Source organism: Cetorhinus maximus, chromosome 3, assembly GCF_964194155.1.
Source record: "Cetorhinus maximus chromosome 3, sCetMax3.hap1.1, whole genome shotgun sequence".
Taxonomy (NCBI): Eukaryota; Metazoa; Chordata; class Chondrichthyes; order Lamniformes; family Cetorhinidae; genus Cetorhinus; species Cetorhinus maximus.
The window spans coordinates 149,667,898-149,682,262 of record NC_135881.1 but is presented as its reverse complement, the minus strand read 5'-3'; positions in this window follow the sequence as shown (position 1 = coordinate 149,682,262).

The following is a 14,365-nucleotide window of genomic DNA, read 5'->3' as shown; positions in this document are numbered from 1 at the left end:
TCAGTACATTAAATGTGAATCCCTCGCAGATTTGAAAGCTGCCTTTAGCACAGTTATTGACTGTGAGTGATGATTTTGTCTAATTGGAGGAGACTTTTGCTACCTGTAGCTCAGCTGGAGTCCACAGGACCCATAGTGAGACGCAGTGTCTTAATTCAATGTTTCAGCTAAAGAAGTGATTGCCCCTAAATCCTGAAGTGTGTACATGGCCAATAAACTTTAATAAACTGAGATGCTCAGTACTGAGCCTTAGCAAATGTGACTCAATTTTTTTTTATCCAGGAAATGAGACTAGCCAACAAGTGTATTAGGCACTGATAATGTGTAAATTCATCCAATGCGGAAATGGAGCTACACTTGAATTAGAAAAGAAATACAGCTGCAAATCATATGAGTGTCAACTCCTCGCCCTTGTCGTTAGTGAAACAAGGTACAGCATGCTGATATGATCAGTGCCAATGGTGTATCACCTGCCGATCTCTGTGCTTCATGAGAAAAGCCTGTATTAAATACTCTGTGGGACCACAGTCCTGATTTAAAAAGAAAGAAACCCTGTGTAGCAGGTCTAAAAAAACAGGATGATATTAAAAAAGCAATAATTCATTTTCAGGAGACGAGGAGTTGATGGAAGGTGAAGGTTTGCTTACTATGCCAGGGAAACAGATAGCCTCAAGTTGTGCAGCTTTTATTCCTTGCATTTTACAGAGCAAATGAACTTGACAGATGGCTGTGTCACCCAAACCTCTACCAACCTGATTATGCAGAAAACAATACAATAGAAAAGAAATCATTACCAAAGGAACCCTGTTATTCCACCGAGGACTGAATGATGCAGAGGAGCAAAATTACAGTTGTGAAATTGAACAGCTAGAATGCGTTTAACATAAAGTGGGCTACGGCAAAGCAATCAGTCATGGCTTAAGCTATTGTCTGGACTTGCTTGCATGGTATATGAAGTAATCTGTCATCTCTCACTGTACCAATGCTCAGTTTGTAGTAGCAAACTGTGAAAGTTTCACAAGAGCATGCTTTCAACGCAATAAATCTGTCTGTTCTTCGAACCGTTTCAAATTAATTGGACAGACTCAATCAGAGGTCATCGTCGGCTGTCCCTTGATTCGAGGATGACATTTACTTGGGGTCGCGCTTTTCTGCCGTGGGTCTTCATGTGACTGAACGGGCCAATTCTCCACCTGCAGATCTTTGGACATGTGGGGCAGGACATCTCACAAGGCAGTGGGATCTAGAGTGCAAGATTTGCTTCCTTTTCTCTCCTTTTCTGCTACCACAGTGCCTTATCATTAAGATTTTTTGGCTTAGAGCATGATGCAGCTTGATGGACAAGTTGTCACCATTCTGAGTGACTGGTAACAAGCTCCTCCCAATCATTAATGTCAACGCTGCCATGCTTCAAGGGGAACAGAACAGAAGTAGAACAAGATGTCCAAAGTACATAAAATAGAACTTGCAAAAAGAAATAGCCTGCACTTAACCAGTCGCTCTGGAACAACAGCTAATATAGACAGTGTAATTTTTTTTAAAAATCAGGATACTAAGGCTGTCAAAAAGTTAAAAAATAAGTACATTACCGAAAACTTTTCAAACATAGTTGTCAGCTTACGGATTCTTGTTTGTGGTGTTGTGCAGGAAGAGCTGTGATTGGCACCTGACATTTTTTTCTTCCTTGCACAGTAACAATAAGAATGAACATAATATCTGGGTTATGCAAACCACCTTCAGGAACATTCATTTTGAAAGGCCCCCAATTCATGAGGCTATTAAAGATCCATTAGAATGTGTAATTACAAATTAATAACATTTTCTTGAAAACTGCAGAAACGTTGAAACCATAACTGGGCGTGGAGCTTTTTTTTTGCTGAATACCATTATTCAACATTACAGTGGGGACATGCTCCCTTGATTAATATCCCTAAATGATTCACTAAACAGTGTTGAAGTACAATTTCCATTTTGTGGTGAATGGAATTACAGGGTGCTGTTATTTACCTGTAAGCAGATAAAGCAACAATCTGCACTGTTATTGTTCACAAAGCAGGAAACTATCACATTGACCTACTCCCCTCACCTTAGACAGATGTTTTATCTTAGCACAACCTTCGAGAACTGTTGGAACCCCTTCACTATCAGAAAGCATAGACCAAATAACCAAACCCTGCTGGACCTCTGTTCTGAGCAGCAATCTGTTTGCCTCAATTTAAATTCAAGGAAGTTGGCAATATCTATGCTACATGTATATCAGGAAACATAAACTCTTGACATATGATCATTAAAATTAGTAATTTGGAGCTCGCTACATCCACAGCACATTCTGAAAATGCCTTGCACTTATCCCATATATTGCAATTGCTGCTTGACTACTTCAATTTTGCATAAAAGAAGTCCCACAGGCAGTGAGAAACTGTTTTATGAGTGAAAAACAAATCATTTGCTATAATTCATTCACCCAAAAGATCATCTTCAGACATCTGGGTTTTCTGGGTCAACAAAATAACAAGAGTAGGTCAAATGAAGCTTTTAACAAATGAAATAGTCTTTCCACTCCCCCCAGATTAATTAATTGGACACATGTGAATATAAGTCTGACTGTCTCACAATAAGAATATATTCAGAATATCATTGTTGATTTTAGAAATCTGTACTTCTAGTATGAATTTGGTGGGGCCTGTTAATTTTTCAATGCACAAATTCTCATCACACTACATGCTTGGAGCACTAATTTTTAAATTCTATGCTAATGTACAATACTCCAACATGTAGGTAGCTTGAATGCTATGTATAGACATAGCTTCAACGATCCATATTTATTTGGAATAATGCAGCATCTGTTGACTGTATTGTCTGATTTCTCTAATGGAACTCTTTCCAGCAGATACTTTTGCAGATTTTATTTTTCTGGTCTCTCTCCTATCTCCCATCATTCCCTTTTTAAGTTCAATTTTTCCATGACCCCCATCTCCTACTCTCTTGACTCCATCTTATCAATTTATTGTGAGCCACTGAACTTCCCTTCCTGTCCCCCATGCTATTAACAATGTAGATTGTTCCCTACTCAAAAATCCTACCTTTGACACTTCAGTCCCTGAATACTACACTCCCATCTCCAACCATCTTTACCTCTCTAAAGTTCTGGATTGTGCTGTTCCTCCCCCAAATCAATGCCCAACTTGCCTGAAATTCCCTGTTTGAAACTCTCAGATCAGAGTTCCAACCCTGAAGCAACACTGAAACAGCCCTAACGAAAGTCATAAACAACAGCATATGATTCTGACCACTGCACATTATCCCTACTCATTCTCCTTTTTGATTTGTTTGGCCAGATCATCTTCCTCCAATGCCTTTCCTCCAGCTGAATGGGACAGCACTTACTGAGTTCCACTCTTACCCACCTAATCATGGCTAGTTTATTTTCAGCATTGGCTTCTCTCCTTGCTTTGACACTGTTACCTCTCCAGTCCCTCAAGGATTCACAGGCTTGGTTTCAGCTTCCACATATATACTCAAAAAACTCATCTCTGTCTCAACAACACCTTTCTCGAATGTCTCTGTGCTGTAGACAGCACCCTGGATTTTCATCACCAAGGGCAGGTAGTGGGAGTAGAGAAAGTTCCCAGCCCTGCTTGCTCATCTTGCGAGAATGTGCCCTCAAAAGCAGGATCTTCATTGCCAGGAGTGCAGGTGCTGGCTGCAGTTGGGCCAGCCGGCCCAGGAAAATGTTTGCTGGCAACCACAGGGACTGCCAGGTGTGGAGGTGGTTGTTTAAAAGGCCCACCTCAGTGCTGTGGGACTTAGGCTGAGTTAAAATAAAAACAGAAAGACCCTCCTTCCCTCACCCTTCACACTCCCTCAATCCATCACAAACTCCTCATGCCCCATCCTCCCACCAGGCTATGCCCCCACCCACCCCCCCATGGCCCCTCATTCTTCCTATGCCAAGCTATGCCCCTCCACCTAAGCCTCATTATGTATTCTTGGCTAATAGCCCAGGCATCCATTACTCAGATCAAACATCTGAGCCCCAGGGAAAACATTGTCTGATTTATAGCTCTGGCTCTCTGACCTCTGCTGTCCATTTCACAATGTTTATTTACACACGTTAAGAGGTTTCAAGTGCCTACAGTTTCCGTTATTGATACTTTAAAGGGTCTGAATGATCTGCACTTTTATTCAAATTTTTTAACATACTGGAAAATAATGAATGAATTACTATATTTTTTCATCTTTTTTCTATACATGTTATTGACCCTATGGGGTTCATTCATTCTATTTAGTGTACAGTGGGTGAATGGGCATGGAAGTGCCATAGCATGGCATGGGGTATGAGGGGCTATGATGGGGTGGGGGGCAGAGCTTGGCATGGGGGAATGAGAGGCCATCAAGTGTGGGTGGAGGGTGTAGCTTGGCAGTTGGTGCATTAGGAGAATCCTTTGAACTCACCTTTCAAAAGGTCCCCTCATGCAGACTATGGCTCATGTCATCTCTGAGATGCTGTGAACCACGACTCATTGAAAAGCTGGCCCAACTCCATGAAAATTGCGGAGCACTACGGATATGCCTATCCCCACATTGGAGCCAGCCATGTCAGGTGCAGGGTGTGGGCTTGCGACCTGAACCAGTCCACACCCCTAAAAAACACACAGACCAGGAAGGAGCATGGGAATCCTGGAATCAGGAACCATTCACTATTTTCAAAGGGCCCCCAAGTCAACCCAACTCGGCAAAAATCCAGGCCAGTCTACCTGGTCAGGGATGAACCATAATTTCTTCCAGTTAAACATTTGGATGAGTAAAGCCTTCTGGCCCTCCAGTCCCCACCTCAATTCTGTACATTCACTACTGATGCCATTCTGCTCCCCAGCCATTGTCCCAGGCTGAGCCAGTCTTTTTGCAATCTTGGTATTCCATTTGTCTCTGAGCTGAGTTTCTAACTCCATAATCTCTCCATCACAACCTCCTGCCCCTCCCTCAGCCCACCTCCTACTGAAACTGTCATCCATAATTTTGTCACCTCCAGACTCAATTACCGCAATGCTCTCCTGGTTAGCTTCCTATCCTGTGCCCAATGGAAAGTTCAGTTCATCCACAGAACGCTATTCTCAATACCCTGTTTCTATCCTGCAGCAGGTCTTTCTTATCTACCACCCTGTCCTTGCTGGCCTACAATTAGCTCCTGTTCACTCCATGCATCTGTCTTAAAACTGTCACCCTTGCCTTTAATCATTTTACAGCCTTGCCCCTTCTTATCTCTTAACTTCCTCCAGTTGCTCAACTGGCTCACTGAACTTTTTGCTTCTCTGACTCTGGCTTTTTGCACATTCTGAAATTCCTTTGTCACACCATGGATTTTTATGCTTTGGAATTACTTCTCTAAATCCTCCTACCTTGTTCTTCTTCTTTAAGAGCCTCCTTAAAAATTATCACTTTGTGTGTTTGGTGATCCCTCTTAGTAATCTCATTTTTTGCTCAGCATCCAATTAGGTTACAAGGCTAATCAAGCAAGAAATATGATCTTTACGAATGGCAACCTTAAGGATGAAAAACCTTTGGACTAGATGCTCCTTTCGCTGAATGGTATCAAATCACTGCCTGTATAGATTTGCCTACTTACTATTGAGCATTCTGCAGAACTGGTGGTAGCTGACAGATTAAAATATCCAGATTTTTATCCAGCGGTGTTGTGGTAGTGTAATGACTATTTTTAGCACCATGCAGTGTTCAGAACTTTTTGCAAGGCAAAGCAAATTGGCTGAAAGCCGTTAAGAATTAAAGTGAGTAGTCCCATGGTCTCTATTATTTCTTTAGTTCTATTTACTTTCAAATGAACATGACTATTTTTTTTGCCATAAATATTTGTTTTGTAAATCCCATGATGGAACTGGTCAGGTACCACCGATTTTAAAAAGATTTGTTTCAACTAAAGAGAGAAAATTCTATTACATTGCATAGTTTTTCAGTTTCAACAGTGGTAATTGCAAAATATTTGCAGATTTTTTTTAAAAAATCAAATAATATCAACATTTTTAAAATTCATTCATGGGATGTGGGCGTCACTGGCTAAACCAACATTTATTGCCCATCTCTAATTGCCCTTGAAAAGGTGGCGGTGAGCTGCCTTCTTGAACCACTGCAGTCCATGTGGTGAAGTATTCCCATAGTGCTGTTGGGGAGGGAGTTCCAGGATTTTGACCCAGTGACAGTGAAGAAACAGTGGTAAATTTCCAAATCAGGATGGGGTGTGGCTTGGAGAGGAGCTTCCTGGTGGTGGAAAATATCATTATTCAATACTTCACAAGTTAAATTCTTTGATGTTATATTTTCAGTTTTATATGGTAGTTCGCAATTCATGTTATTCTTTCTTTTCTTTCCAAGGTCCTTGAGTACGTTATAATTCCACAAATCCATGCCCACCTTTCCCGAAACTCCATGTTTGAATTTTCAGTTTTGCCCCCCTGCTACAGTACTGAAATGGTTCTTACCAAAGTCACAAATGCGATCCTATGTGACTATGACAAAGGTAAGCTATCCCCCCTTATCCTTGTTTGCGGCCTTTGACAAGGATGACCGCATCATCCTCCTCCAACACCTCCCCACTATCATCCAGCTGGGTGGGACTACACTCGCCTGGTTCCATTCTTGTCTATTTTATGATAGCCAGAGAATAGTTTGCAAAGACTTCTCTTCTGACTGTTGCACCATTGCCTCTGGTATTCCCAGGATCTAGTCTTAGTTCCCTCCTATTTCTATTCTACATACTGCACCCACAGCAAAAACATTGAAAAGCACATTAGTTTTCACACATATGCTGTGACACCCAGCTCTACCTCACCACCACTTCTCTTGGATTTCAATTGTTGTTAACTTGGTAGACTGCTTTTCCAACATCCAGTACTGGATGAACTGAAATTTCCTCCAAATAAATAATGGAACCAAAGCCATCATGTTAGGTCCCCACTACAAACTCTGTTCTCTAGATACTGACTCTATCCCTTTCTTTGGCAACTGTCTGAGGCTGAATCAGTCTGTTTGCAAGCTTGAATATGCACTTATAAATATTCAAACATATGAATTAGGAGCAGGTGTAGGCCATTTGGCCCCTTGAGCATGTCCCACCATTCAATAAGATCATGGCTGATCTGATTGTCGCCTCAACTCCACATTCCACCTACCTGGTTGTCTCTATTGTCAGTCAAGAATCTATCCATCTCTGCCTTAAAAATATTCATTGCCTCTGCCTCTGCCAGTCTCTGGGAAAGAGAGTTCCAAACATTCACAACCTTCTGAGGGTTGATGGTAGTGCACAAGCATGTGTGGGGTGGGAGAGAGGGAAGTGGCCATGCATTAGGGAAACTTTATATAAAGTGACATTCCTCCAAAGCTGAGACAGTTCGGATGCAGCCACATTGACACGCGTGGAGTTGGGCCTCTAGCTTATCTGCCCACTCAAGCACCGCGAGGCATGGAAGTGCCGTCAAGCGCTCCAGAGCTTTTCACCCCTTGGGCTTAGACTGCAAACTAATGAGCATTTTAGTGGACTGCAGAACAGTTGGACGGTTGAGAACCCTGGCTGACTCCTTGAGGAGAAGGGGCAGCTGGAGTGTGATAGAGCTGCCCTGCACCCCTCTCACCTACACACTGTTGGGAGCCAACTATGTCGTCTGCGATGGAGTTCAACCCGCTCAGCAGAGCAGGACCAATGTCCTGCTCCAAAGTCTCCACTGTTGCCTTCAATGTGTCAGCATGCCGACGGTACCGCCTCAGACTGAAGACGGACGGGCTACTCCATCATGCCTTGTAATCTGAGGAGTACAGCGTACATCTCTTCCTGATGTTCCCGAGCTTGCCTTTACAGCTCCAGCAACTGAGATATGACCAAGTCCAGAGGCTCATCATCTGACTCAGACTCAGCAGGTCTGGCCTCCGGCAGTCCTCCGGGTGCCGGGGACCTGGAAGTCGTTGCCAGTGCCTGCTGTGGATCAGAGAGTGTGATGTGATCCCGAGGCTACTCTAAAGCCAGGTCCCAACGTGGTGTGCGTCTCTGCACTGGTGGAGAATGGGTGAGTGCTGTGATGGGTCTTCAATGAAGGTGCCTTCAGATTCCTGTTCAGAGGTTTCTTTGGGGCTTGATTGGAGGCCCTGGGTCATGAACTCCACCAGCTGTTTCCCAGATGTGGCTGCGAAAGCAAAGAGAGATAATTAGTGCATGGCAGTGGCCTGTGAAACAGGACACATCAGTCATAGATGATGAATGTTGCACTGCTAGATCCTCACTTGGTAGAGCACCGCCAACCTCACTGTCTGCACAGGAATGGTCCAGATCCTCACCGGCCTGCTGGATGGCTCTGTTTTCAAAGTCCGTGAAGACAGTGTTTTCAGGCATTCCTCCACCAGTCTGCAAACTCTCCCTCTTGTTGTGTGCCAGCTTGTCCTGCATGAATAGAGATGGAGAGGGTGTAAGCAGGATGCCTGCCAGGCCAGATGATAAGTATGCCTGGCATGTGTGGGTGGTGAATGGTCCCATGGATGGGATAAGGCCAATGATGGTGTGTGAGAGAGAGTGAATGGTGATGTCCCTTTAACTGGCAGTGAGTGAGGGCCCTGTGGGTGTGTGATGGGTTTGTGAGTGTGTGAGGTGAGGCTGATGAGAAGAATGACTTAACCTGGTGGAACAGAGGAGATCGTTCATCGTCTTGCGGCACTGGGTGGCTGTCCTTCTTTGTAGGGCATTGGCACTGACAACCACTGCCACCGCCTCCCATGCTGGATTGGTGATGTTGCTGCCCATCCTGCAGCCAGAGAAGGGGGGGTGGGGTAGAGGCATGGCAGGCCTCCACGGCATCCAAAAAACGTTCAAAGGACCTGTCTTAAACCTTGAGGCTGCAGTCTTCTTGCTTATTGGGGCCATGTCTTCTATGCAGCAGTCCTGGGCTAGAAGCACTGAGATGTGTGTGTGCGGCTGCACTTTAAATATGGTGCCCGGCATGATGAAGCGGCGAAGTGATGGCATGGCAGATGAATGAGAGCGCACTTGCCATTGAAATGGCGTGTTTCCCGGGAATGCATAATTAATGTGGTGGGATTGGGACAATACGGCGTGAAAAGCTGCCATTGCGGCCGGTGGGTAAAACATTGTCTTCCCCACCCACTGCCGCACTTAGTGCAAATCTGGGACGATCCCGCCCAAAGTTAATGTTTCAAGGTGATGCTCTGTTTTTATTTCAGATTACCAGCGTCCACAGTATTTTTGTAAGTGGATTGTTTCATTTTTCTAGTGTCCTAATTTTGCAGCTAAGCTTTTGTCTTTGAATATGGTACATTTCACAAATATCTGATTTGCAAGGAATATTGAAATGGTCCACATGAGAGACATTGATTAAAGAGTTTGATTAGAAACAAGGTTTTGTTCCATTATTTGATGAAGTGTGTATCTGAGAGTTATAGGTCCATCACCGATGATGTATGATGTGGGAAAATGTGAAGTTGTCCATTTTGGTGGGATGAACAGAAGAGCAGCAAGTAATTAGGAAGGTGAATGGAATGTTGGCCAAGAAGGATGGTGTATAAAAGAAGAGAACTATTGTTACAACTGTACAACTGTTTTTGAGAACAGATTTAGAGTACTGTGTACAGTTTTGATCTCCTTATTTAAAGACGGATATTCTTGCATTGGCTGCAGTTGAGAGAAAGTTGATTCCTGCGATGAAGGAGTTGTCTTACGAGGAAAGGTTGAGCAGGTTGGGCCTGTAGAAGAATGAAAGGTGATCATATTGAAACATATAAGATTCTGAGGCTTGAAAGGGTACATGCTGAGAGAATGAACCCTCGTAGGGTAATCTAGAATTAGGGCATATGATTTAAAAATAAAGGGTCTCCCATTTAAGACAGAGATGAGGAGGAATTTCTTCTCTCAAAGGGCCCTTTTTTTTTGGAATTCTCTACCCCAGAGAGTAATAGGGGTAGGGTCATTAAATACATTCAAGGCTAAGTTCGACAGATTTTTGATCTACAAGAGAGTGAAGGCGAATGCAGCCATGCAGGAAAGTGGAGTTAAAGCCATGATCAGATCAGACATGATTTTATATGGCAGAGCAGGCTCAAAGGGTCAAATGGCCTACTCCTGCTCCTACCTCTTACCTTTTGTTCTCATGAAATGGTCATAGTTATCATCACAAGCAAGTTTAAAATGATACCCTTAAAATAATTAAGTAACTCTGTCTTGCTGTGAACTTCAACCTTCCTGCCAGTACCATCAGTGACAGAGCTTTCAGCTGTTTTGTCTCCACAACCTGAAAATGTCTTCCTGAGCCCTTGCCTTAAAAAGCCTTCTTAAACTCTATCTTTTTGACAATGCCTTTAATTTTTATTACACATTTATGCTTTGTCAAAGGTGTTATAAAACTGTAAGTTGTTGTTGTTATAACTTGTTGCAAAGGGCTGACAGAAGCATCCACCAGTATAGTTTAAGCAAATGCATTCATTTAGTCATGCATTGAAACAGACTGCAAAATTTGATGGCATTATGCAGATGTGGGAGCATTTGATAAGTAACCCAGCTCCCATTTTATGTTATTATGTTTATGCCTATTATTATAAAGAACTAACCGTGTGTTTTATACCATGACCTGTAGTCACTTCATTTATTTTAAATGTATTCAGTGTTGCAAACATGCCTGTAAGCCAATGCATCATTTAAATTGTATTGTATTAATCACTTTTAATCATGCAACCGTGCTTTTATTTCTTTCATATTAATGAATGTAAGCTGGTTGTGGTAGAGTTCTGTGGGCAGAGTTTGTTTCATGGTGGTAGAGTTTTGACCAAAGACATTGATGAGATTCATATTGCACTTTGTCAAAATAAAGACAGTGGGCAGAATTTTACATTTAGCACGGCGGGGGCGGGCCCGAATCGCCGGAACCTTAAAATGACGCGCAATGATGCAATGCTGCCTCACGATATTTCGTTCGGCGGACGTGCGCCGGAGTCGGCTGCGCACCCGCCAATAATTGAAAGGCCTATTAAGGCCATGAATGAACTAATTAATTTCACATTTACGCTGCCCGTCCAAACGAACGGTTGGTGGGCAGGCAAAAAGGCCAAGCGGCCTTTACGTTTTTTTAGGAAACCTAATCCACGACAACTTGAATGAAAAATGAAAACATGTCCCATCTCATGTGGAGCCATGTTTCATTAAATTTTGATTGTATTTATTTATTTTTTTAACAATGATTTCAATCTCCTTGAGGCAGCTCCGTGCCTCAGGGAGATTGAAGTGCTCTTTCACACGAATGCGCGAAAGAGCGCTGGACCCGACTCTCCCTCCTCCCCCCGCCTGCACAGGTAGTGTACCACTCGCGTTCCACGCTGGGCGGGCCTTAATTGGCCCGCTCGCATAAAATAACGTTGTGGAGCCAATCACAGGCGGCGGTCGGCTCTGCGACCACCCCACCCGCTCCTGCCGAGCCCGCCTGACCAATGAAAAGTCCTGGCTAGTGTCAACTAAACAGAAACACACACACACAGACTCATGAGGGCAGGTCCCTGAGGTGGTGGTTTGCCACAGGCACCTCATCTACAGAAACTGAACTAGACTCAGGTTTGTGTGAATATCCTTCTTCCTGCCCCAAGATACTGTCATTGCACCTATTGTTCGCATGCACCTGAAGACATCCCCCTGCTGAGGGCAGGATATGATCACATACCTGGATGGCCAGGATTGGATTAATAAACCAATTGGATGATTGGATTCAAGGTATAACCTTATATGCCAAAGGCCAGGTTCAGGAAGGTGTACAAAGACACAACCCTCAGGATATTGTTACTGCAGTCAGTAGAGGGCCTGGTCAGCCATTCCGAAGTCATGCTGGGAGATCTGCTGAAGGACTGACTGCCTGATATGGACCCTAGCTCGAGGGATTCCTAAGCAATCAGTGTCATTGTGAGTATGTACTATTGCTTAGAGTTAATAAAGGTGTTGTATCCCAAGTTGCTGTGTGCCATTGATATCAAGAGTAGAGACAAGAACTTATAGACCAGAGCCCCCTCTCTGTCTTACAATGTTTAATTTCATAATTCATATGGGGGGGATTTTCCCCTCGCTGGGTGGGCACGGCGGGCAGGTCTGCCGCCCGCGATTGGGCCCCAACCATGATTTCACGCTGGCTGGCCAATTAACGGCCAGCGTGAATCGCATGCTGAAATGCTCAGCACTGCCTGGGTGGCGGAGGAAGGAGGGCGAGCGCGGGAGTCAGCGCAAGCACGGGTGAACTCAGTGAAAGCTTCCTGAAGGCACAGAGCTGCCTCAGGGAGCTGAAGATTTTTAACTTTACAAATAAAGATTTTATAATAAAGGAAAACATGTTCCCGCTTGTGACTCTGTCACATGAGCAGGGACATGTTAAATATGAGTTTTAAAAGTTTTATACATGTTTTAATCACTCTTCAAAACCTCATCCTGCTTGTGGATGAGGTTTTGCAAAAAATGCAAAGGCCGCTTGGCCTATTTGCCCATCTGTCAACCATAAGGTTGGACGGACAGGGAAAAGTTCAATTTAATTAATTTATTAATGGGCTTAACAGCCCTCTTAATTGACGGCAGGCGCGCTGCTGACTCCTGCGCATGCCTGCCGACCGAAATATCGCGTGAGTGCATGATGATGTTGAGACGATCGCCCGATGTCATCGTGCACTACTTTTCTCCTGTTCGTATCGGGTACATTCCCGCCCGGCGAGGGAAAAATTCTGCCCATATGTTTCAGGAGTGTAACTTTTAGTTTGGGGATTGAATTGTTTAAGTGCAAGATAAATGGAAAAACCTGGGTTTGAGAAACTAGTTAACACCCTTAAGGTAATTACAATTTCAAGGCTGGTCCCTGTTTACTTAAATGGGCTAGAGTTAAAGGTGTGAAAACAATAAACAATGGGTGGTCCCCTTTTAGCTTCGTAATGGAGTCAATGAATCTGGTGGGATTGCAGTTGTCCCCGTTAAAGATATAAATTATTTGTGTAATTTCCCCAGATTAAGGAAAGGTTGAAAAATGACTGGTAAACAATGGAAAATCTTAAAATATCCATATACTTTTCAGATCAAAGGACATGTTTGGGCTTGAAGTAATCAGGTGAAATCTCTATCTGTGTCATCCAAGGAGTGCCACATTGCCTTGTTTCAGGGAGGTATTCTTTTGTTTTGAGTATTACCTGTGTGATTTCTCACTAAGGCAATCAATGGGAGCCTGAGAGTGGCTTTGAGAAGTAGACAGAGAATTTGCCAGGAGTTGTAGACCAGAAACAGAGTCCTATCAGAACCAAGGATATTTTCTGAGTTGGAGTCACGAAGTAGGAGGCCCATATTTGAGCTGGGTGTCCACAATCATGAGGTGCTTAAGGAGAGTTGGAGGGTCACCTAGCTAGATGCTAGTGGAAGGACCCAAAGAAATCTCATACCTTGGTGAATAGCAGAAATATCGAGGAGAATCAAAGTGAATTCCTGAGAGCTATGGCATACCTTGGTTTGGTCCCAGGAGAAGTGAAGGGGCATTCAAGATCCCATAAAGTATAGAGGAACTCTTGAGTGGAAACAATAGAACGGGGAGTGTCCTGTAGAGATTTTTGGGCTTAAAGAATAACTGTTTATGAAATATCATGTTAAGTTAGCAGCATTTGCTTTGTTTAACTCCTGTACAGTAAAGTTTTTTTTTGCTTAAAGCATGAAAGCTTGTGACATAATTCTTTCAGTTAATAACTGGGAGTTCGAATTTCTTTTAAAAGTTACTGGTCCCCATCGAGATCGCAACAAGAGTGGTGACAGTTATTAAAGTTTTACAATATTGGACTATATTGTAAAAACGTCTTGACAATTACAAAGTGAAGCAATTAAATGAACCCGCATGGAAAGTGAAAATCTATATGAGCCAGTTGGGCTATGTATTCAAAACTGTCTGTCAAGGAAACGGGCAGTTTATTAAGCAAGTTACTTTTGTTACATTATAAAGTTTTACATTGATGGACAAAAGCAGTGACTTTTAAACAAGGTGTTTAAAAATAACTGCAGTAGAATGGTACAAAATTAACCTAATAATAAAGACAGAATAATTTGAAAGGTAGGTAGAGAGTGTGGTCATTTTGTTAACATGCTCATGGAATTTAGTGCCTATGCAATTAGAAAACATAGTTTTACTTCTCATCACATTAACAGCAATAGTATGTGATGCATTAAAAAATAGATTAATCAGATGGGATAGTGGTGCATTAGATGGTGCATGATGTCTTAATCAATTTACTAGACATGTAGTAATACACTGCAAGGTATGTAATAAATTCAGAATATATCTGATGGTGCATGATGCATTAC